Genomic DNA, 25,468 nt, shown 5'->3' with positions numbered 1-25,468 from the left:
GGCTAGAGGAAATAGGAAGAGAGAGTCCTGCTCCTAGAAGGCTAGTGGCCATGGAGCCAATCAGCCTCCTGCCTTGCTGTTGCTATTCATGGTCACTCAAGAGCAAGGAAGCTGCATGAGGGTGGATTGAAACCTACTCAACTTCACCCAGACCTTGCTCCTTCCATGGGTTCATCAGATGCAGAAAGCTGCCTGATAGAACTGTGTGTGCTTCTTGGGAGGGAAACACATGCATAGTAGCCTTTTGTAATATTACCAGTTCACCATATAAGTGCATGTCACATTGGTTTGAAAGGGAATATATTACCTCCTTTGGAATTGCCTTCTGAATTTTAAAATAAATTTTAGAAAGTGATAGGGGCGAACTGAGTGAATTCCAAATTCATTAAAACAAAACAAAACAAAAGAAAACAAAAAAACATGTTGTAGTTTCAATTCCAGTTGCCAGAGGATTTTATAGGTTCTGAGAGTTCCCCGGGGCTGGCGCCATCCACTTAGCAGGGGACAGGGAAGCACAGCGGGGCTTGCAGGGATTGGGGTATGGCACCACACTCAGATGCCACCTCACGAAGGTCAATAGCTATAGTGACTTAGACTCCAACCAGGTCAGCAGTGACTCAGCTGAGCTCTGGAGACAGTGGGTGACAGGAAAAATACAGTGAATCTACCTACAGTTTTAAGGGAGCAGAGAGTGCCTGTGGGTGCTGTGAAGTGATGCAGGGATGGGCAAGCAAGGGGGGGTCAGATCAGATGGTATAGACGATTACAGTGGGGGTCAGATCAGATGGTGTAGACGATGGTGGGGGTCAGATCAGATGGTATAGACGATGGTGGGGGTTAGATCAGATGGTATAGACGATTACAGTGGGGGTCAGATCAGATGGTATAGATGATTACAGTGGGGGTCAGATCAGATGGTATAGACGATTACAGTGGGGTTGGTCAGATCAGATGGTATAGATGATCACAGTGGGGGTCAGATCAGATGGTGTAGACGATTACAGTGGGGGTCAGATCAGATGGTATAGACGATGGTGGGGGTCAGATCAGATGGTGTAGACGATTACAGTGGGGGTCAGATCAGATGGTGTAGACGATTACAGTGGGGGTCAGATCAGATGGTATAGACGATTACAGTGGGGGTCAGAGCAGATGGTATAGATGATTACAGTGGGGGTCAGATCAGATGGTGTAGACAATTACAGTGGGGGTCAGATCAGATGGTATAGACGATGGTGGGGGTCAGATCAGATGGTGTAGACGATTACAGTGGGGGTCAGATCAGATGGTGTAGACGATTACAGTGGGGGTCAGATCAGATGGTATAGACGATTACAGTGGGGGTCAGATCAGATGGTGTAGACGATTACAGTGGGGGTCAGATCAGATGGTATAGATGATTACAGTGGGGGTCAGAGCAGATGGTGTAGACGATTACAGTGGGGGTCAGATCAGATGGTATAGACGATTACAGTGGGGGTCAGATCAGATGGTATAGACAATCACAGTGGGGGTCAGATCAGATGGTATAGACGATGGTGGGGGTCAGATCAGATGGTATAGACGATGGTGGGGGTCAGATCAGATGGTATAGACGATTACAGTGGGGGTCAGATCAGATGGTGTAGACGATGGTGGGGGTCAGATCAGATGGTATAGATGATTACAGTGGGGGTCAGATCAGATGGTGTAGATGATTACAGTGGGGGTCAGATCAGATGGTGTAGACGATTACAGTGGGGGTCAGATCAGATGGTGTAGATGATTACAGTGGGGGTCAGATCAGATGGTGTAGACGATTACAGTGGGGGTCAGATCAGATAGTATAGATGATTATGGTAGGTCGTCTCTGCTGTCCTTTCTACTGGGGTACCCTGGGTCTGCCTCTGAAAGTAGCTCACAATTTCTGTAGAGGTCTCAGTTTGTTTTCCCTGCTTATTTTTGCTGTGCTGTGTATTGAAGCTAGGTCTTCACTACACTTGACTAGGACTTCATTTCTGGGCTATACCCTCACCCCCCCCCCCCTATCTCTCACACACATACACAAGAGAGAGAGAAATAAAATAGAACATGTTATCTGACACCTACCCCCTACTGTCACACAATGGTGGCTGGTAGCCTCTATAATCACCATTCAGTTTCCCAGTGGATGCAAACTGATTATAGATGACATTACTTGGCTTGAATGTTCGTGCTCCTTCAACACTCATGTCTCAATTGACAGAGGGTATTAGATCCTGTAATAAAGGACCCAAGGGAGTCCATTGTCGCTTTCACCCATTCAATCCTCTGAGGACATGTAACACCATCATGGCTGAGGAATAGTCCCATCCAGGCATGGCTTCTAGGCCTGCGAAAGTAAACTGTGCATTCCAGGTTACCCTGTCTAAGGTGTTTGTTATGGCAATATGAATAGATTCACTCCGAACTTTTATTGTTTCACCTGGTGACCCCGAAGTCTTAAACAAAAGAGGCAGGAGGTACAGTGATCGTTATGATAACGCACATGGGGGACCTTGGTGGATTCCATGGTGGGCAAGGGTGGCCAAGGTGGTGGGGGATAGGGGACATGACTGGCAGACAGAGCTTAAGTGGGAAGTCTTATTAGAAAGGGGATGGAAGCAGGGAGGAAAGAGAAAAGAAGTCAAGAGACACAGAGACAGAGAGAGGACAGAAGAGAAGAGGGAGAGAGGAAAAGTCCTGTCTGCCCCAGGGGAACAGGAAAGGGTGGGGGAAGAAGATATGGAAAGAGAGTATAAGTGGTCTGGGGGGGGTGGGTCTCTCTTTTAAAGGGGCCCTTTGTGTCTACCAGCAGACTACACAATCATGGAATCCTGAGTTGACCAAGGTACTGCCTGAGTGCATTCTGCCAGGTGACAAGGGAAGGCCAGCCTAATGCCTGAATCCTTACAGTGATTTTCTTCAGAGAATGAATCCTTCAAGTGCTACAGCTAATGATGTATTTGCAGACTGGACGATCTGATGTAGAATGGCTGATAAGAGCCGGTTCCCAAAAGTAGCCATCAGAAAATGGATACTGTCAGACTTCTCAGTGGGCCTGTTGAAACCTACAGAAGTTCTGCCTTTCAAGATCACGTGCTCTTTTTTTATATGGTTGCATTGGCTTTAGTCTCGGGAGACCTCTGGAGACCCCAGAGTTGCTTGAGACCCGATGGTACTAATGTCTGAAGACCTCAGAGTTGCCACAGACACTTCATGGCAGTTACCTCTAAAACAAAAAAGAATTCTGCCATGGCCTTGTGACCTGCCACCTTGCAAGGGACCTAAGTAAGTTTTGACTGCCTGTTGGAGGTGAGTTTTCATAGTTGACTACCTCGATATTCGGGTGGGTTCTGCAGCAGGATGAGTCCCCCCCCCCAACACCAAGAGGGTTTGAAATGATCAAGGCATCCTGGATAAGCTGAAGGGTAATATCAGTTTGAACTGAAGAATAATACAACAGTTTGTAAGGCAGGTAGATACTCTCTGTGGAACAGAATGTCCAGGCCAATATGAGCTGGTGGCTGGGAGCAGAAGTTGGGAGGAATGGGAGTCTTGTCCTATGGGTCAGCAACACCAGAAGCCTACCATCTCTGCCCTCTCCCTGACTTCCAGGCAGATAGGCATCGGGGACTGTAGGCTGTCTCAGCGACAAAGGCTGATGTTTATCACATGGTTCTGCTATGAAAAGGACATTCTGTTTAGTGTGTGGGGGGAAGCCAGACTGAGGTGCCAAGAACAGAGCCTGGTTTGTGAAGAACAGGGTGGTGTTGTGGGGAACATGTCAGGATCTTGGGTGGTGGTGAGCTTTGCCTGTCTCTGTGTCTCAAAGAGAATGGAAAGGATGTGTCTGTGGCAAGTTGAATTGTGTCCCCCTCAGATTCCTATATTGAAGGTCCATCTCCTAGTACCTCAGAATGTGACCTGATTTGGAAATAAAGTTGCAATTAGTTAAAGTGAGGTCATACTAAAGTGGACCAAGACCCTTTGTTCCCACCAGAAGGAGGAAATGTGAACACAGATGTGACCATGATGACACACACTGGGTGAAGCTCTCCTATGCTAAGGAATGCCAGACATTGTCAGCAAACCACCAGCAGCTGGGAGAGAAAGCTGGGGCATGTTCTCCCTCTGGCCACTGAGGTATCAGCCATGCAGACTTGCAGCTTTCAGAACTGAAGAAGAGTACATTCCTGTTGCTTAAACCACACAGCCTGTGGCTCTTTATTGCAGCTGCCCAAGGAAACTATGATAGCTAAGATATGATGAATTATTCAAATTCAAGGTTAAGGGAATGCTTAAAAAAAAAAAAAGACATAGGTTCAAAATGTCTTTGCTGTCATAAGCTGTCCCTCCTGGCTTCCTTCTGTAACAATAAATCGGCCATGTACCTACCTGGGACTGTGGGTGAATGAAATGCGTTCGTTCTTATAATTAGAACATTCTTGGAGTATTGCCCAACACTCAGTTGCCAATAAACAGTTGGCAATACACAGTGGGTGTGACCCTTGAGATGTTTCCTTCCACAATTGCACAATTGATATTGAATGAGTGGATATGGAGATCTACTACTCCATAAGTTTCAGTAAGAATGGTTCACATTTGGAAGGGTTATACATAGAGAAAATAGCCAGCTTGGATAGGGTGCCTGATTAGGAAGCCATTTAGAATCACTGGTTTGATGGTGGCCAGTTCTAAGCCAATGTGTTCTGAGTGGTGTGTAGCTGGTCCCCTACATCAGCAGTATTCCTACCAGCTCTTGCCAAGGAGTGTGTTCAGCAGTTGTTTCTCATGCAGCTTGAAGTTTGCACAGACTTTTATTTTCCTGGTACAGTGGGAATAGTATCCTCTCGGGAACCTACCTCTGTACAACTGCACTGTAGCAAACAAGCGTGGTTAGGAAATAGAGGCACAGGGAGAGATTTATCGGCTGCAGAGGGTGAAGAGACCATGAGCTTTATTTTCAAAGCTACATCTTCATGAAACAAAGGCAGCTCAGGGCTTTCATTTTGGAAGTTACATTTGTTCATACTGGAAAGTCTATTCTTTTAAACCCCCCCTCCCCCCTCCCCCCCACCTCTGCACACTGGAGTCACATGTATGCTAACATAATACATTCCAGAGTATGTTCAGTTTAAGGTCATAGTTCAAGAAGGAACACTATCAGACAGGGTTTGGGACATCCTTAGCTCAAGGTCCCATGTGTGAATGGTCAAAGCCGCTCACATGCACATTCAGTTTGCGTCCCATATGGCACTCATGAAGTCAGGGCCCTTTGCAGCTGAGCATTAACATTTTGTGGAAAATGATGTTCTGTAATATATTGGGAGACCAGGGGACACATACCTGTATATAATCCCAGGCAGGGAGATCACCATTGTCAAGTGAGCCTGGGCCACTTAGCATAGAGACACCCCGTCACAAAATAAACAAAAACAAACAAACAAACAGAAGAATACTGTCTCTAGTTAGTGAAGAGGAGAATGGAGGAAAAGGAGATGGGACAGAATGGAGGAAAGAAAAGTGGGGAATGTGGATGGAGAGAGCCTGAGGGGTTCGAGTCATCTCACAGTGGGGCTCAGCAGAAGCTGAGATGAAAGAGGATGCGGTCACACACACAGCCTGTGATTAGCCATCAGATACCCCACCCAGAGCACACCTCTAGCCACAGTGTCCCTCAGGTCACAAGGGAGGAAACACACTGACCCATCAGGTCAGCCCTGCTCTGATCTTGATCTGAGGGGAGAAGAGGGCTGAGGAGGACAAGAGGTTACTATTCTGTGGGCTACATAACTGCTCCTTAAGTCTGGACTATGATAAAGATGTGCTGATGGGGCCCAAGAGTGGAACACCCAACCCCCTCTTTGTCTCTGTAAGCCAATCCAAAGCAACAGCTACCTGAGTGGGATGTCCACAGAGAGAGAGAGAGAGAGAGAGAGAGAGAGAGAGAGAGAGACCGGTTCCTCCTGACGATGCACTTCTATTTGTGGCAATCTCTTCTTTACAGTAACTGGGTTCATCTTAAAATACCAGTGGAGAGACGTCTGGAGTGTGGCTAGCCAGCTCTATGAAGAAATGTTAGGCACAGGATGAGGAAGAGGCAGATATTCAAACACAGAGGAGTGCCTCATTGAGGAGTTCAGTGAGGGAGGGGATGGATTGTAAGGGAGCCAAGGTGTACCGATCCCACCCGTGGCTTTGACAAAACCAAGGCTTCCTTCTTTTTTTGGCAAGCTGGTGAAGGAAGGAGCGTAAAGCATTTTTATTAGATTACATTTACTAACCCCACATTCATTTATCTTACAGGATCTTTCAAAGTTCCAAGCCCAAATGAAAACATGGTCACTTGTCAAAGGAGTCTACTGTTTTTGTTTGTTTGTTTTGTTTTAATTCAACTAATTTTCTTTAGAAAATTGCTTTGCTTAGCTTTTTTCAAAGGTTTGGTTATGTGTTTGCACTATTCTTAACATGAAGGGAGCAGCTTTCCCGAATGCAAGTCTCTCTTTATGCCTGTTTGAAGAACTCTTTCAACTGAGAGTCTGGCCTAGGCATCCTGACTTCCAATCCCCCAGCGATTCCTCAGCTTTGTCTGAGCTTCTAAATCCTCCTTCCTCTTGGCAGCCCTGTGGAATCTTTTGAGGGTGAGGCATTCCTTTGTTTGTCTCACTAATCTAGGTGCTGGGCAAGGGGATGACTGACTAGTCCACAAGGACTCAGCCCTTCATGTTTAAGAGCTAGGTCCTGCCTTCCCCTTCCTCTCTCCTTGCCTTCCTACTGCTAGGGAAATCGCTTTTTAAAATCCTTAGCAGGGTGTATGGTAACAGGACTCCTGGGTTTAGTGGCCACAGGATAAAACAGTTTGCATTTGAGATGGCAGTCTAGGAGAAAGGGCTAGAAGTCACAGGCATGCATAAAGCATGGTTGTTATGAGCACTTTCCCGCCAGCCTGGTCCCAGAGCTGCTGTATTCCCAGCATAAAACACAGAGACTCTATTAGTTATAAAGCTCTTGGCCAATGGCTAGAGCTTCTTATTGGCTAGTTCTGTCTTAAATATTAACCCATAATCACTAATATATGTATTTCTACTTGTTCATACCAAGAATGCCAAACTCTCATCCTCTCTTCCCTAGATCACATCCTGACTCCACTACGTTTCCCAGAATCCTCCACCTCTCCTACTCCCACCTATCTTGCTTTCCTATAGGCCAACAGGGCTTTCTTCATTAACCAGTATGAGAAACATATTTACAGAATGACATCTCCCGTCACATAGTGATGTGCAGAGACCCAAATACAGATGCAAGTGGACATTTATAATTGTTTTGTATTGCTTCTTCAGAGGGCAGGAGAGGTTGGAGAGGTTTTTTTCTTTTTCTTAAAAACAAACAAACAAACAAAAACCCTGAGACTTTCTCAGTTCTCATTGTGAGTGTTTATGAGGTGGAAGAGGCATGCTTTCTTGAACAAGGTTAAGCTGATAAATCCCACTACTAGGAGATGCTTCTTTTCCTCCCTTTCTTTCTTCCTTCCTTCCTTTCTTCCTTCCTTTCTTTCTTCCTTTCTTTCATTTTTGGTTTTTAGAGTTAGGGTTCCTCTGTGTAATACAGCCTGTCCTAGAACTCACAGCCCAGAGGCTTTAAGCTTTTAAAGAGATTTTAGAATTTTATGAAGGTATTTTTAATTTTAAAAGAGTTTAAACATTTTAAAGAAACTAGATTTTCAAGCTTTTGGGACTTTTAATATTTTGAATATTTATATTGTAATATTGATATTCATGTTTGATCTTGGGGATAAACAAGATAGGAAAGGTTACAGCTTAACAGTGTTACATTTGTGTGTCAAGTTGACAATGGGTCAATTGTGCTGGCTAGTTTTTTGTTTTGTTTTGTTTTGTTTTTTATCAGCTTGACAGAAGCTATATTTATCTGAAAGGAGGGACCTTCCGATGAGAAAATGCTTCTATAAGATAGAGCTTTAAAGCATTTTCTTAATTAATGATTGATGGGGGAGGGCTCAGCTCATTGTGGGTGCTTCCGTCCCAGGATTGGTAGTCCTGGGTTCTAGAAGAAAGCAGGCTGAGCAAGTCATAGAAAACAAGTCAGTAACCAGTACCCCTCCTTGACCTCTACATCAGCTCCTACCTCTTGGTTCTTGCCCTGTTTCAGTTCCTGTCCTGACTTCCTTCAATGATGAACAGTGGGAATGTAAGCCATATAACCCCTTTCTTCCCTAAATTGCTTTTGGTTGTGGTGTTTCATCACAGCAATTGCACCCCTAAGTAGGACAGTAACCCTAGATAGGACAGGTCACAAGAACTCTGATCTCATCAATGATTAACACAAAGATGACTTGCTGTATTTGGAGGTAGTGGGAACTAGACAGTTGGGACTGTCTGGAGGCAGTAGGTCACTAGGAACATGGCTTTGAAGGTGTATATTGTCCCTCCCTCACTCCTTCTGGTCTGCCTCTATCTCTGTTCCTGGCTGCCTTGAGGCAAGAAGCTCTCCTTTACTATGCCTTCCCAGCATGATGTTCTGCTCACCACAAGCCCAGAAACAATGGTGCCAGTTGACCATGGATTGTAACCTCTGAAACCTGGAGCCAAATTAAATCCTTTTTTCTTTAAAATTGTTTCTCTCAGATATTCTGTCACATCAAGGGAGAAAAGAGCTAAGGTACCATCCTCACTGGTTTGTGTTGAGAGAGTCCCTGATACCTTCTGAGTCTAGCCTGACTTATAGCATATAAGCCATATGCTATAACATAAATTATATTTAACTATAAGATACTTATATTGAATTTAAATTGAATTAGGGCTGGATAGATAGCTTAGTAGGTAAAAACTGTTGACTTGAGTCCAATCCTTGGAAATCATGGTGGAAGGAGAAAGCTGATTCTCCAAACTTACTCTTTGACCTCTTCTATACATGCACTGTAATAGGCAAGTACCTGCACACACACAATAGTAAATAATATAAAAATAAAGTAAACAAACACATAGATGCCTGTGTATGTATATACACACTTGTGTATTTGTGTATGTCTGAACTATCTAGCTCCCATCTAGACTGTCTTCCACATACAGCCAAGTCTCTATTTCCCTGTCCAAATTCTACCCCAAAAACTGCAGGGTGTTGGGTTTCATTTCTTTGAGGAAACTCTTCCTCTTTGCCCACATCTCCACAGCATGATGGCCTAGATTCCCCAGGTATGTCCATCCCTGTCACCTGGTGCTTTAGCATTACACTGATCAAAGTAAGGATGACTCATCATTGTTCAGCAGCTGGTGAAATGATGTAATTCTTAAGAGCTCAATTTCCTAGATATTTGGGAGTGGGCAGTAGGCCACTGTGAAACAGATTTTGCTAATTATGTAGAAAATATCATTTGACTTCCTTCCCATGACCATGTGGTGGTGACACAAGTGACCTCTGGTTGGTGAGTGAGGGAGCTGACTCACTGGCAGATTCATTTATTCTCTGCCTTCCTAGAAGCTTGCTTCCCTCAGAGTCTATAATGCCAGGGGAAGGAGTCAGGGACTTTCACAAAGGACACTATGACCTCTGGGGAGTGGAGGAATGGAGAGTCTAAGAATAGCTCTATCTTTCAAGATCAGGGACCCTGGAGTGGGCAAGGATAGCCTGCCAATGTCTGTGGTAGGAGAGAAGACTGGTACCCAGGAAGCTGGGGGATATACTGAGGTCTCATCAGTTAAAATACTGTCAGTGCCTCTTTGCTTGAAGCTGGAGCCACAGGTGAGTCCACCTGGAGTCAGTTTGTGGAGTTTGGAATATTAACTGATGTTGAGAGGAGGCAGGGTCAAGACTGGGACTGGGACTGAGACAATACTGGGCTTAGTGTCTAGCAGGTCACATGACGGGGACACAGGAGCACTGCTGCGGATGTGTAAAAACCATTGAGTCAAGTAGAGCCCACTGGACAGATGTGGCTGTCATTCTTAATGTCTGCCGGACCAGCTTAGACTGACAGCATTGTCAAAGCCTTGGCTATGTTTACTTGCTTGACATGAGTCCTCCTTCTTGCATTGCCTAGGAGGGTGTTCTGTTACATGAATGAAGAAAATGACACGGTATTCAAAAATAGCTATTAAATATCAGTCTTTCCATTGAATTTCATGAATATTCCCAATTTCTCCATTCAGTTCAGTGAACATGCAGGAACTTTCTCCATCCATCTGCCCACCCACCCATCCTTCCCTCTGCCTGTATAACTATATCTCTCTGTAGATAAATACCGTATGCATATAACAAGAGATGAAATGTGTTCTTAGTGTCTTTTCAGAAAGTAGATATGAGCTAAGAAATTCCTTCAAAGGAAGACACTGCAATTGGATCAGTATTCCTATAAGAAGTCTGGGTAACCAGCTTACATAATGTGGTACTGGGTGCTTAGGAATTTGTACTCTCACCTTGTGAGTCTGCTTGCTGTTAATTTAGCAAATAACCAAAATATTTTCATAGACATAATGGGTTTCTTTGGTTTACTGTTTTAGACACTCTGTCCATGTGTTTTCATCTTGTTGTCTTGGGCCTAGATCTCAGATATCTGCCAGAGAGGTGAAAGCTGATTCCCAAATGTGGGAAACCCTGCGCCTGCCAGCTTCAACTTGGTCTGAGCCTGTGACATTTTACAACCATCCTGCACCAGGTCAGGTGTGAGGCAGTCATACATAGCAGAGCAAACCTGCTTACCTGGTGGTCAGGATTGAAAGAGAAAGGGAGAGAGACTGAGATACCCCCCAAGGGCACCTAAAACCTCCCACCAGATTTCCTCTCTTACATTCCAATAGCATCAAACTGAAGACTGAACACTCCAGTGGTGAGAACACTCCAGTTTCAAACTATAAGTTTGAATCATTCCATAATTAAAAACAAAACAATAAAACCACTGCTAGCTCACAGTCCCCCCTCTGCTGCAGCTTATTGCTGTGCTGCTCTTGCCTGACAGGAGCTGTGAGCTGGTGGGACATTCTCAGGTAGGGGACCTTGAACCCCCGGGATGTAGAAAAACTAGGCCTAGAACAGGAACTAGAAGTACCAGGAGTTCACCAAGTTCACAGCTGTGTGCTGGGTGGGGACTGCTCCTCCCATGAAGAGCTGGGTAACTTTCTGACCAGCTGATGTGGAAGTCTGCACCAAGTTGCCTTATTTAATAAGGGCTAACCTTGATCTTTCTCCAGGACCACAGTGGAAATATTCAATAGGAGAAAGCCTGTTTAATAAATACACTTTGTAAGCATTACATTGAATTCATGAGACATTTCTCTTACTTTCCTATGCAGTTGTGTACAATAAGTTCCATCTGGGAAAACATTATTTTCCTGGGGTGGGAATGAAGTTCTATTTTATTCCCAGGAAATTTTGAATCCACCCATCTCTCTGGTTCATTTAACCAGAGACACTAAACTTTACAAAGAGACAGAGGGTGGGGCTCTGGGGCTCCATTACTATGAATTCTAGCAGCTTCTCTTTCTTCCTTTCTTTCTTTCTTTCTTTCTTTCTTTCTTTCTTTCTTTCTTCCTTCCTTCCTTCCTTCCTTCCTTTCTTTCTTTCTTTCTTTGTTTCTTTCTTTCAAGAACTAACTTTTTAGCCAGAGAAGGACTACTGCAAGCACATATCTCTGTACTTTGTTGATTATCTAAAGATACTGTTTCATCCCTCATGATATCTCATTCTTCATGTGTCTTTACCAAATGGTAGCCTTTGTCTAGGTGGTTTCAACAAGAACAGGGCAGGACATCAGATGTGAAAGGGATCATGAGGTGAGAAGCCCCATGTTAAATAAGAAGAACTCCTCCAGCCCTGCGGCAAGGTTCCAAACTCGGGTTATTTCTAGGATTTCCCTTGCACTGTGTGTTGATAAACAGATTCTTCTTGAGTCTCAGCGATTATAGGTGATTCTCTGAGACTTAATTTGCTTTCCTAGTGACAGAAAAATATTCATATCCATATCCAAACTCACAAATTAAACCCAGAAATTAACTGATGCCTAAGAAACACACTCTATGGTAACAGGCTCTAGCTGTGGGAAAGTCAGAAGGCTACAGTACTCAAAAAGGAACTGGTGTCAGGTCCCAGTTTGTGTCTCTCCTTTTCATCTGTCCCTGTGATCACACTTGCAGCTTCCCCATGATGTGGGTATTTATGTGAATCTAGGAGCAGGCAGGATTTCTGCCACATCAACTTCTGGACATGGACAGCCCCAGGACTATGTCCCTTTCCAGAAAGAATAGGCCAGGTCGCAAGACAACCCTAGTCTCTGATGTCTATCAGAACTGCAGTAGCTGGTCCCCAAATCCTGGGAACCCCATGCCTGTCACCTCATCCTCTGGTGACTCAGCCTCTGATCCAAATGTAGTCAGCCCTATGCCAGATGTGCCTGCGTGCAAGACACCCTCCACAGCAGGCCTGGTGATTGCCCCTGAGTGTTTCTCGTGTGTCTCAGCCAGGGCTTATTGGAATTACCATTGAGAAGAATGGATTTCTTATTTATATTTTATTACTCTTGTGTATGTGGGCACATGTACCATGGCATGCATGAGGAGGACAGAGAACAACTTCATGGGGTTCCTTTTGCCTTCATGTGGATTCTGAGGTTTGAACTCAGGTCAGCAGGCAAGAGCCTTTATCCACTAAGCCATCTTGCCAGCCCCAGAGTAGCTTTTCTCAACAAACAAGAAATGGGATTCTATTTTGAGCTTGTGCTGTGTAAAGTCTCATCGATCAATCACTTACTGCTTACTGGTTCTTTTAAAAATCCTTTTATTCTCTTCACATACCCCTGTCCCCAGTCGCACGCTCTTCTACCAATGGAGCTAGCCAGGTACCTGCTTTCAATTTCATATGTGTGTAATACCTTCCTGTTATTCTGCCCCATGACCTTCTCTTATCTCTCTCCCAGCCCTACTAACTCTCAACTTCCCTGTCTATCACTTTCCCAGATTTGTGAGTTTTGCTTTTATGTTGTGATCATTTGGTCCCAACAGGGCCTCATGTGCGACCATCAGATTGGGACTACCAGTTGGAGCCTGATTGGAGTCAACAGTGGGTACCCAAGTGAAGGCAAGGGCTCCCCTTTCTCTGAATCTACCCTTAGGAAATAGTCCGGCAGTGAGAGGTAGAGTTCCCCGAGTCCCTCTGCATTCTTGTGCAGTCATGCATTGTTGTTCAGTGAGTGTGATTGCAATGGCTGTGTGTTGCTCAGGGGATGGCCTTCCAAAGCTCCTCTCCCTGTCTCCCAGCTGTTACACTATTTCTGCCCACTCACTGGTTCTTGCAACAGAGTAAACGTTGTGACTGTTCTTTGTGCTTGGGCAGGGAACGAAGTGTGGTAATAGGGAGAGGTAAGGCTAGTTCACTCAGGTAGCACCATTCCCTGCACTGTAGATATGTCTCCCGTCTGTTGCCTCATCACCCGTGTGTGTGTGTGTGTGTGTGTGTGTGTGTGTGTGTGTGTGTGTGTGTGTCCTTCCTCAAACATTCCACAGACATTCACAGACAAGGGACAGCTCTGGCTGATATCCCCTCCTCCCTGCTGCCCGCCCCCACTTGTCACCAGCTACTTCTGACTGAAATGCTGGATTCTCTCATCTGGCTTTATCTGAGAGCCAGGAATTTTTGTTTATTTTGTTTTCGACCAACTCCTGCCTGGTGTCCATATGTAGTCTCATGAGCTCTACAACCCCCCACCCCCTCAGCCACCCTAATGGCAAGGCAAGGCCCTGACACCATTTGAATTTAAGGTATGTTTTATTCAGCAGGTTAGGAATATGGGCCTTCAAATTGGTTTAACCTGTAATTATGTTTTCCTGTGCTTGCAAGCCCCAACCCCTGTACCTCTCCTCTTCCAACCCTGATTTGGGGTAGGCCATGGCCCCTTGCACTCCATCCATCAGTCAGTGCAGTTTCTTATGTAAACACAGACAGTTTTGTCATTGTTCTAGAAATAGGTGCTTTCAAGGAGGCTGGTAACCTGTCTGTCTTGTTCCTTCCCTATTGCTGTGATTTTCACTTGTAGCAGCAGTAACAGCACATGGCCACCATTTTTCAGTGAGGTAATGTGGTTCTCTGGCTGAAACAAGCAATTTGCCTTTTGGCCGAATAGTTTATCCACTGGGGAGCATGGTTATTATTATTATTTTGTTGTTATTATTGCCTTGTAAAATAACTCGGCTGTCACGCTAAAGCTAAAATGGGAGCACGGAATGATGAATAATTTAAGAGAATGAATATGACGGCGATGTATATGAGAAGGAATACAAAGCTTGGCGGAGACCCAGTTCCCCCTTGATGTCACCCAAAGTTTCCAGAATACTGGCATTAAATGATATTTGGTGCTGTCTGTGCCTTTGGATCTCTGATGAAATCATTCCTGTCCATGATGTCTCCATGAAAATGGTGCAAAATCATTTTCCTCCTAAGAGGATAAGAATCTCCCCACTGATTTCTTCAGCAGAAAGGTATTCATTCCATCATTGCCTTTTCACTATCCTGTCATGCATGGACGAAGGCAATGGGGCCCACTGGTCAGCTGTTTCGTTGGTTACTTTCCTATTGCTGTAATATGACACCATGACCAACTAATAGGCTATGGAATTTATTTGGGATTATTCATGGCGGGGAGGCAGCAAGGGGCAGGCATGGCAACAGGAGCAGGAAGCTGAGGGTTCACATCTTGAACTACCTGCAGGAAACAAAGCATGCTGGGAACAACTCACGAGGCTTCAAAATGTCAAACCCTGTCCCCTAGTGTGTCCCTTAGTGATAGATACATTTTCTCCAGCAAGGCCACACCTTCTAAACCCACTCAGATAGTTGGCCAACTGGGGACCAAGTATTCAAACACCAGAGAAGCAGGAAGCAGAGGGCCCGGTGTGGAGGAGAAGCCTCCACTGATAGGAGAAAGCTCTGTACCTTTTACAGTCTTAAGCAGAGCCCTGAACAGATGGTGTTTTCCTGTGGGAAGAGGGAGAGGATGTCTGAGGTGGGGTGTGACTCTCTTTCCATCGTCTGTCTTTGTGGCTAAGCTCATGCATCCATTTGGCTGGATCATGGTACCCAGACACTGCTCCCACCAAGATGCTGCAAGATCAGGTCTCCATCAAAAGCAGGCAACTCTCCATGACACAGCCCAAGCTGTTGAAGGTTGGAACAGACACTGCAGTTTCCCAAAGAATCGATTTTATTTCAAGCCTGGCACATAGGCGCTCTGCCTGGGTTTGCAGCCTGCTGCCTGCCCTTCAGGATTTGGGCTGGAGACTAACATACCATATTTCACCTGGCTTTGCAGTTACTCTTTCTCTTGAGCTGTAGGGAGACGCATCCGGTTCTTTCTGTTTTGATGGAGAGCCCTGACTAATACGCTGGTGTTCCTGAATTTATTTTAAACCATATACATGAGTAATTTCCATAAAAGAACATATTGAATTTCAGGTTGCAGAGGGATGCGGTGCTTAGGCTTTGATGCTCGGTATTCAGTCCCTGAGCCATGTGATCATGGGAAACACCAGTCACCCAGACACTTCAGAAGTCACCGGATGGGATATGTCACCTCATGGCTCCTGCCCGGGCATGTACTGACGAGAGTCCAATTCCAAAAGTTGCCATTGACTTCTAAATGGTGTCAGCTGTCAACGTGTAGTGCACTTTTGACTATAATCTGGGCCTATCAGATGTCAGCAGGAAGTCACTAAACTATTGTCATGGGATATGGGATACGGTCTCTGTCGTTTGAAGTATGGGGATGACTTGAGGGGTATCTTTGTGTCTATAGCTGAGTGATGGGGAGAGGGGCTATCTCCTTAAGAAGTTTTGCAGCCACTGGGGGTCCACTAACTTCTGAGCAACAGTGCTTCTTGACAACAAGAAAGGTAGAAATAAACAGTATTGTAATTTTAGCTCTGCAAAGTGAAGAAGCCTGCACACTGCTCACTCTGTGGGGGGCCACCACTACTGCATGTCCCCTGCAGCCAGAACACTTTCACCTTCTGGGATCTCTGCCTTGAACCTTGTGTAATGGACAATGGTTTCGAGATACTGTCAATGGCTTAAGCAAGACCTAGAAGAGTGCTTCGTCCATGAAGAATACCTGGGTTGTATTCTGAGGCTGACATCACCCATTCCTTCCCATCTCACCTTGGCCTGAAGAGGCTAGGTTGGCTGATACTATCATGCTGTGAACACAAGAGAATTTGCCACTGTTCGGTGGCTGTATCACTCTGCGCACATACATAGGTCATCTTGTTGAATAGAACAACCCATCAGATTGGTTATATTTTCCCAATTGTTTTCTTTTTTTTTTTAAAGGGATAATGATGATGGTCGGATTGTTAAGTTGCTTTTCTAAATCAATTTATTGAAATGTGACTGGGGATATAGATAGGATGTAGAGTGCTTGTCTAGTGTGCCCATGCTATGGGTTTGATTCCCAGCAAAACACACACATGCATACATACATACGTGTGATATAAATGGTGGCTTTCAGATTCTGACCATGGTCTTTCTGACCCCCCCACATTCAAACATTTTACCACATGTCTGTGTTTTGAATAGTTGAAGAAGTAACCCATTTCAGAGTGAATTTTGGACTGTACTTATGGGGAGGCACCTGGCATCAGTGTGGACCTTCATGGCTGCAGTTTCTCCGCTGATGTTATCTTTTTTTAATCTGAGAATTTGGCTGACAGGCCTGGAGGAACCAATTGTGGATGGAAAGGTATTGTGCAGGGCCACCCATGCATAAGTGCTCACTACTCTAAATTCTTTGTCCTGGAAACTGACAGTAAAAATCTCCCCCTTCAGCGTCAAGCTGACACAAGTAGATGAGATAAGTCCCATAGACCTGCATCATCAAGTTTGTCTCCTGGTTAGTCACGCATGCTTGTGTTTATGAATGGCTGTTTGCAGAAAGAATTCATGACCACAGGGCCTGACTCAAGAGCTGGGGATATAGAGGGGGGCCCAGGTGCAGCATACAGAGGGACCTAACAGCTGGGTCTTGGGGAGATGACAGAACATCTCTAGGCACACACAGACACAGACACACACAAAAACATACACACACAGTCTGTTGCTGTTTTTCTATTATAACAGAATACCACAGACTAGAGGATTTCTTTCTCCTCCTTCCCTTCCTTACTCCCTTTCTCCCTCTCTCCTTCCCTCCCTCCTTCCCTCCTTTCCTCCCTTCTTTCCCTCCTTCCTTCTTTTTAAAAGATTTACTTATTGTATTTTATATGTATGGATATACACATATCCATATGTATGCATATGTAACACGTGTTTGGTGGGCACCCTCAAAGGTCAGATGATGCCACCAGGATCAGATCCCCCAGAGTTTAAGGATGGCCTTGAGCTTCCATAGGGGTGCTGGGAACTGAGTCAGGTTCCTCTGCAAGAGCAACAAGTGTGGCCTAGCCACCGAGCCATCTCCAGCTCGGACTGGGTGAATTCCAATGTCAGACAAAGTTTCTTAAAAGCTTAACACCAGTTACAAAAGCATGGGGCTCCTAATTTTGAAAAATTTCCAGAGTAACTCCATTTTTAATGTTTTAAAATCTTTGGAATGTATATGATGTGCATTTGTATATAAATGTGGGATGTATGTGTCACAGTGTATATGTAGTGGATGACAGTCCTCAGCTATCACTTTGTGTGAGGCTGGGTATCTTGTCTTCTCTGCCCCCTCCCACTGCTTATGCCATGTTAGCTGCCCTGTGAGTGTCCAGGGATTCTCCCATCTCTGTCTTATACCTCCCCATAAGAGTGCTGGTGTTACAAATACCTGCCACCAAATCTCGGTATACATGGATTCTGGGGCTTTGGACTGAAGTCCTCATGCTAGGATAGCCATCTACCCAGTTCTGTAATGCAGAGTTTTCAGAAAGCCCTCTTTGTCAATGAATATTAATGGTGTGCAATCCAGGCATGGCAGCCATGTTCTCCTCTTTTCCTTCTTGGTCTGGTTTATCTACCCTTTGGGGATCCAGGCTGACTCTCACATCCTGTATAATTTCCCTGATCTCAACATCGTCCAAGAGCTAACACCCATGTGTTAAGGAGAACAGACAGGATTTTTTTTTTTCTGGGTCTGAAATACTGTGATTGCCCAAAGCCTCCTGACCCACTTGAGCAGGGAGCAGGGAAAGGAAATAGGAAAGTAAGAGAAAAGATCCAAACCTCGTAGTTCTGTCCCATTTAGTGATGAAAGCAGGGAAGTCAAGCTCCTGGTCTTAGCTGTGAAACACCCTAATGATGACTGCAGGAAGCAGTCATGGTCCCCATCCTAGAGCTATGAATACACCTAGTAAACCTCTGTCCAAGGTTACATCATCAGTGCAACATACTAGCAGAGCCCAGTTTCTGGTTCATGGATAGCAGCCTCCTCATGTTCTTACCTGGTGGGAGAGGCGAGGGGGCTTTGTAATCTATACTACAAGGGCTCTGCCCTACCACCTTATCATCTGCTGAAGATATCACTTTCTCGGGTGTGTATGGGGTGGGATGAGTGGCATATGGCATTCTGTCTATAGCAGTAGCCCAAGCCATCACACAAACACAGGTCCTGGTGACATCAGAATTCATATACTGTCCTAGCCTCGGCATTCCAGTAGTGGGTACTGTCTCCAAAGAGGGGGAGAAATAGAGAACTAAAGTGAAGTGTGTGGGTGAGAAGGCAGAAGAGAGGCCTCAGTCTCACCCAGACACAGGTGTTACAGATGAATCACAGTGGCTCCTGCTTATACCAAGCAGATGCCTTGGTATAATGCACTCCACTTTGTTCTCATCTGAGCACAGATTGTGAGGTGCAGCCCAAAGCAACGTGACTCTTCCAGTCCCAGCTCCTCACGGGCCTTCACAGTGTCTAGAATTTGTTAGGGAAAGCTGCAGACTTTCATAACACCTTATTTTTCTTAAATAAATAAATAAATAAATAATATATGTATTATGTATGTATGTATAGTGTGTGTGTGTGTGTGTGTGTGTGTGTGTGTGTATCTATGTATGTGTTAGGGCAGATGTGTTACCATGGGCATACAGTGGTCAGAGGAATACCTAAGGTATCAATTCTCTCCTTCCACCATGTGGTCCCAGTCAGGTTTTGTGGCAAGTGCCTTTACTACCTGCTGAGTCATCTTGCCAGCCAGTCCTGTGATGTCATATTGCTTTTAGAGAAGACTAAAGAGGTTGCAAAGGGGATGGAGCAACTAGAGTATCTGGGAGAAAGTGAAGACAAATACTTGAATATTGTGTTCTTCCATTCTGAGTTTCCATTCCAAGAGCCTAGGCTGGCCTTGAATTTGTGGCAATCCTCAGCCTTTCAAGTGCTGGCATTGCAAGTGTGAGCCATCATGTCTCCTTCAGATGCTTATTCCTTACCCCCCTCTGTATTGTACCATTGCAGTTAAGGCTGTGGGAACTATTCTAAGAAGGCCAACTTCTGTCATAAGGTTTTGGATCCAACATGTCAATCAGCAGCTCCATTCTCCAAGCTTCCTTTGTTCTCAGTCTGAGGTGTGAGAGGAATGCTTGGTGAAGGCATTTCTGGTAGGACTGCAGGTCTCTGCTGAGACAGGACCCAGAGTTCACTCTTCTCAACCAATTCTGAGCCCATTTCCAGCAGGGAAGGGGACACATGAAAGAGGTTGGATCTTAGAACACCTGCAGAATTTCAGGTCCCCTTCACTCAGGTCAAGGAGGTCAATGTTCTGTGTTTCCCCACTCCTGATTTGAGTCATTATACTTTAATTACCTCCCAATTAACCCTCCAGGTTCACTTGTGTCTACCATCTTCTACTTCTGCCTTTACAAAACACCATGTCAACTTAGTCTAGGCTGAGGGAAAATTTTCCGTATTCTCAAGATGTGATGTCCCTTGTTTTCACTCCAGTTGGTGATTCCCTGATTTTTGTATGCAGCTTTTCTTGAGTCCTGAACAATCACTATGAGGACAGGTAACAGCAGGTTTGAAACTCCTTAATGGATTTGGATTTACTTCTGGTCGACTTTTGAGAAGAGATGGGTAAAAAGTGAGGGTGAAGGCTGTATTCTCCCTGCAGGGACATGCTTTCTGGGTCTAGGTAGAGGGATGGCCAGTGAAAGGTAATGCTGAGTATTGCTTTAACTTTGTAAAGGTATATTGCATTTGTTTCCCCTGCCTTTGTTAATGATGTAAAGATGTGCTACATTTGTTTATGCAGCATTTGTTTAACAATGTAAAGGTGTGTTGCTTTGCCTGTCTCAGGCATCTGAATGGTCTAATAAAAAATCTGAAGGCCAATAGCCAGGCAATAAAGGGATAGGTGGAGCTGGCAGGCATAGAGAATAAGGAGAAGGAGGAATCTAGACTTGGGTGAGAACAAGAGAAGAAAGAACAAGAAGGAAAGAAAGAGAGAGAGATGCTCCCAACAGCCAGGAAGCTGTCCATCAGACAGACATGGAGTAGGATATATAGAAAGAAGCAAAGAAAGGTAAAAATCCCTGAGGCAAAATGTAGATGGAGAGAAACAAGTTACTTTAAGTTACAAGAGCTAGCAAGAAACAAACCTAAGCTAAGACCAAGCATTCATAATAAGTCTCCGTGTCATGATTTGGGAGCTGGTTGGTGGTCTGAAAGAAAGCCTGCTACAGAAAGGTGATCCGTTGGGACACGGTTCTGGGAATGGCTTGGGTGAGGGTAAGTGGGAAGGAGCTTAGCCTGCTTGACTCAGACTCTTTCTCTCAGACCTCTGTGACAAGGATACGATCTCCTCTCTCTGAAGCTTGCACATGCGTACAGAGCCCTTAATTGCCACATAATGCATGAGGCAGCCATGGAGTAACCACGCATCACAGGGCCCTTTGAGCTATCTAAATATCTGCCTGAATGCAGGGTCAGCATAATGCCTGGATAATACCTGGATACCAACAGTCATGCTGAGTCCTAAAAGGTTTAACATAGGCCAGGGGTCTCTAGATGCCATTAGGACCTCTCTGTGCTGTGATAACCAGAGATGCTTCCTGATGTGGTCAGGTGTTTCCAGGGTTAACACTTACCTGGTGGGAAGCACTGACATAGCCCAGAATTTTTCTGGACTGTGTGAACAGACTTGTCTTCATTATGGGTTTCTGCAAAGCACCCGTGAACCTGCAGTCCCTGCCTCCCCAGTATCTCACCCAGGGGAAGAATAGATTTTCTAAGAAGCAACCCTGGGTGCTGCAGTCATCACTCTGGAGGCTCTGGGCTTCACCTCTCCCAGAAAACCATCATAGGACTTACAAAGAAGGACTCTGTTTGGTGGGCTTCCGGAACAGCCTATCCAAGAATGCATATTCCTGGCTGTGATCTAGAGATATTCCTTGGGGAGTGACTAGAGGCCTGGTTTGCCTGGTGCTGGCCTGAGATAGCATTAGGGATTCAGGCTTTGGGCAGTTGGTGGAGCTGGGTAAGGTGAGTTGTCCTCCATGCAACCATCAGAAGGGCTCTGGCCACTAAGCAGACACCTGACTTTGAGACACAGATTCCCCTGTCAGCAAGTGGGACAGAGACTCCAGGTCAGCTTTTGGCTGGCCTTTGGGAACAATGGATGGCTCAGGCTTGCTGTCCATTGCTTCTCTTTAGGAAGCCAGAGATTTGCAAAGGGTGTTGGTGATCGATAACCTCCAAGGAAGAGGCAGGATGCTTGCATTGGAGACATGGCTCTATTGGTAAAGTGTTTGCCTTGCAAGCATGAAGCACCGAAGTTTGATCTCTGAACCTGGATAGAAGGCAGAGCACAATGGTATGTCTTGAAATCCTCCAGAACTGAGGAGGTAGATAGACTAGAATTCCTGAAGCTGATTGTCCAGGCAGCCTAGTCTACTTGGAGTTCTGGGACTGTGAAAGATTCTGTCTTTAAAAACAAGGTAAATTCTGACTGAGCAATGGTGCCAAAGTTGACTCTGGCTTCCACATGGATATACATGCATGTGAGCACCTGTGTACACATAACTCTATACACAAGGGGCTGGGGAGTGAGGGAGAGAGGGAGAGGAGGCAAGGGGAGAGGCAAACTGTCCTGAACCCCAGAGGCATTTCATTCATTGGATACACACATGGTGTGACCCCAGATAGTTTCTGGGGTACATGGGCCATATAAAGGGCTAAATATATATAGGGTTGCCAACTGCTTACAAAATTGAGTGATTGACACAGGAAGCCAAGTGTCTACCTGCCATAGTCACAGGCTAGTCCTGGCTGCCTCAGTCTTGCTGAAACTGTACTCAGGGGGCCAACTCTCTTGGTTCGTGAGCTGCTGCAAGCACTTCAGGACTGAGAGCCTTCTCTGTTCTGCCATCTCTAATTATGAGTTGGGCTGCTGCCTCCAGAGTCAGTCCTACCCTGCTGATCCCACTGTGACCATATTTGCTGCTCAAGTTTGTCACAGTGTGTTTGTGAGTTTTGGTTATCATAAATAAAATGTTTTTTAGATTCTTTAAGTTTTAACAGAAATAGTCTTTGTCTAGAAGACAAATGTCTGGTTCTTTTTCTCCCTTTAAATTATGCAGCTGGAGACATACCTGTACTTGGCTAGTCTCATGTCTGGGAAGATATCATCACTTATAGGAGAGTCTAGGACTTCAGGAATAGCAACACAGCAATTTGTCTTTCAAATACTATTTTACTTATGCCTGCAATAACAGGACACGTGTGCTATTTTTCAGCATTATAATCCTTTGCTTCCCTCTCTGATATAAACAGCTTTATCTCATCTCATTTATATCACATTCCTATCCCTCTGGAAAGAACAATACTCCTCTCCTAAAAAGTCATGTATTATTGTCTAAGGACAGCTTAAATGGTAACAGATGGTCCTTTTTTTTTTTTTTTTTTTTTGGTGCATCCCCACCCCCCGCCTATTCCCAGCATCTATCAGATACCAAGATCAATATCTTTGGAATTTTTCTCTCTCCATGAACTTAGAGGTTTGTCCCCAACTTGGTTTCTCTTACTGAAAGGATGGTGTGTTGGGTAGGATTAGAAGACAGGTTATTGGAAACATTTATTTGCACTTATCAAGTGGCACCTGCTTGAGAAAACCTAGGTAATCCCTAGGAAGAGAGTCTAGAACCCTCAGTGCAGGCCACATGACTGGTGCCAAGAAACAGCTCAATGGGCACCAGTCACCAGCCAAACAGCTCATTTATAATTTAGTTCTGATGTTTCTATTTGTCTGAAATCTTTTCTTTTCAAAAGGAGGTTTGCTTTGTGTGTGGGGGGGCATAAGATTAGAAGCCTGGAGATTTTCCTCATCATCTTGTGAGTTTGTTGAGTTTGGGAAGTCCAGAAGACAATCTCATCTTTCTTTCTACCAACCATGTATGCCTCCTTCTCCAAAAGCTACTGAGGCATGACATGAGGTAGTAGATGTGAAATGCTTTAAAAACTCAAAAGCAACCAGACATGTTGACAAATACCTGGTAACCCAACCTGTAAAAAGTTGAGGCAGAATTGGGAGTTCAAGGCTAGCCTGGGCCACTTAGTTAATTTTTTTTTTGTCTAAAAAACTAAAGAAAAGAAAAAATAAGTTGGCTGTGGGGATGCATACCTCCAGGGGATCCTCCAATCCCAGCACTGGGAGGCTGAGGAAAGAGCATCATGAGTTTGTGGCTAGCCTGGGCTACATATAGAATTCAAAGCCAGCTGAGCTACATGAAAACAACAAAACTAGTCATAATCAACTAAAGAACTTTAAAAGCAAGTGACCAAAGTGTTACATTCATTCATTAATCCAGCCATTAAGTAAGTGTGTGGTATAAGAAGGAAGTTTGGCTGCTACACTGTAATTGAGACTATCTGTGTTGTCAAAGAGACCTCTGTATATTGGGGCCTTCGAGAGAAAACCCACAAGAATGCATATGATTGCCACTGGAAACATCTATAAACTGTCACCCTGGAGCAGTGGAACAATATCTTGTCTATACTTGGGCAACATGGTCCCTAGAGCCCAGTATGTGTTAAATAAGAATGCTGCTGTAGAGCTGCCTAAGGTTTGTTTGTTTGTTTTAAATCCTCACATTTTAAGCAACACAGTTTATCTTTTCTTTTCATTTGCCTATTTAAAAACAATAATTGAAATTGCTTCCCCCCCTTTAGTAGAAGGGCTGGAGCTGGTCTTTCTTGTGACATGTTCAGTGTGTTTTCTGATCATTAAATAATGTGTGTATGTGTGTGTTTGTGTGTTATTGCATATATTTACAAGATTGTTGTAGAAAAGTTGAAAAATACCCATGTCCTCAAAAAGAAATAACTACCTCTATCATTTCATGATGTGATAGTGACAGGTCTCCAAGTTAATACACCAAGTGCTTCAAATGTCAAGTTGCATAGCATGCTCTCTCTCTCTCTCTCTCTCTCTCTCTATATATCTATATATATATATATATATATATATATATATATGCAATTTCAATTGCCTGCATGCACATGTGTGTGCACACACACATAGGTGTTTACATACCTATGCATATGGATAAAGAAAGATAGGAAGAATATATTGAAATTCATAGATTAAGTCCACAGAGGAGATGCCACCTTTTCCTTTCTATGTGGGACCTGAGTCTTTTCCTTTTTGTTCCATTTTATATTTTTTTTTTTTTTTTGGTGAAATAAGATCTTGCTACAAGTAGCCAAGGTGGCCTTTAGCTTATGATCCTGCTTTTATCCTCTCTCAAGTCATGGGATTGCCCATTGTGTGCCAATGTGGCCACATTGGGAGCAGTGGGTCTTGAGGAAGCTGTGTCCAGGTTTGCAGGCTGATTTGAAGCTGTGAGACCTAAGCATGGCTGGGAGTGCTAGGAGTAGCAGCAAATGAGCTCAGGGAACACAGTAGAAAGCATCTGGGGAAAAACACAGGCTGCATGCCTGGAGGGGTGGTGCAAGTTGGGAAGGTGACTCGGTTATGTGTAAGAAACTCGGTTATTATATTTGTGACTGGAAGACATCTAAATGTCAAGAGTTGGTATGTGGTTTAAGTTGTCAAGATTTCAGACTGTGGTTTCTTGGAAGTGTGATTTTAAAAAAGTGCCCCAATACAGTGCATGCTTCGAATTAAGTTTATTGATTTGGTATTGTCGAGAAGCTTAGCACTTTAAATCTAGGCAGAGTGAAGGAGATTCTCACTGGCAGGTACAGTGTGATGGTGCAACTTTCTAACGGTGAACCACACAAACTGCAAAGGATATTGAGAGCACCCTACTGTCTGGGCACAGTACCTCCACCTGCCATTCCCACCATAGCCCTGTTTGTTCTGATGCATGTGACATTTCTTAATGCTATGTGGAGAGGACACATGACCCACCCCCTATATTTTTCCCCTATGATGTTTCATAGATATGCAGTAAGACTGACTTATTTTTGACTTAGAGAAAAATGGGGTTACCAGGGGCAGTCATCTGCTAAGGACAAAAGGGAAGCCCCAGGGAAAATGAG

The sequence above is a fragment of the Phodopus roborovskii genome, unplaced genomic scaffold (genome assembly GCF_943737965.1).
Source record: "Phodopus roborovskii unplaced genomic scaffold, PHOROB, whole genome shotgun sequence".
NCBI classification, from domain to species: domain Eukaryota; kingdom Metazoa; phylum Chordata; class Mammalia; order Rodentia; family Cricetidae; genus Phodopus; species Phodopus roborovskii.
The sequence above is the reverse complement of the archived record's forward strand: the minus strand, read 5'-3'. Positions refer to the sequence as shown.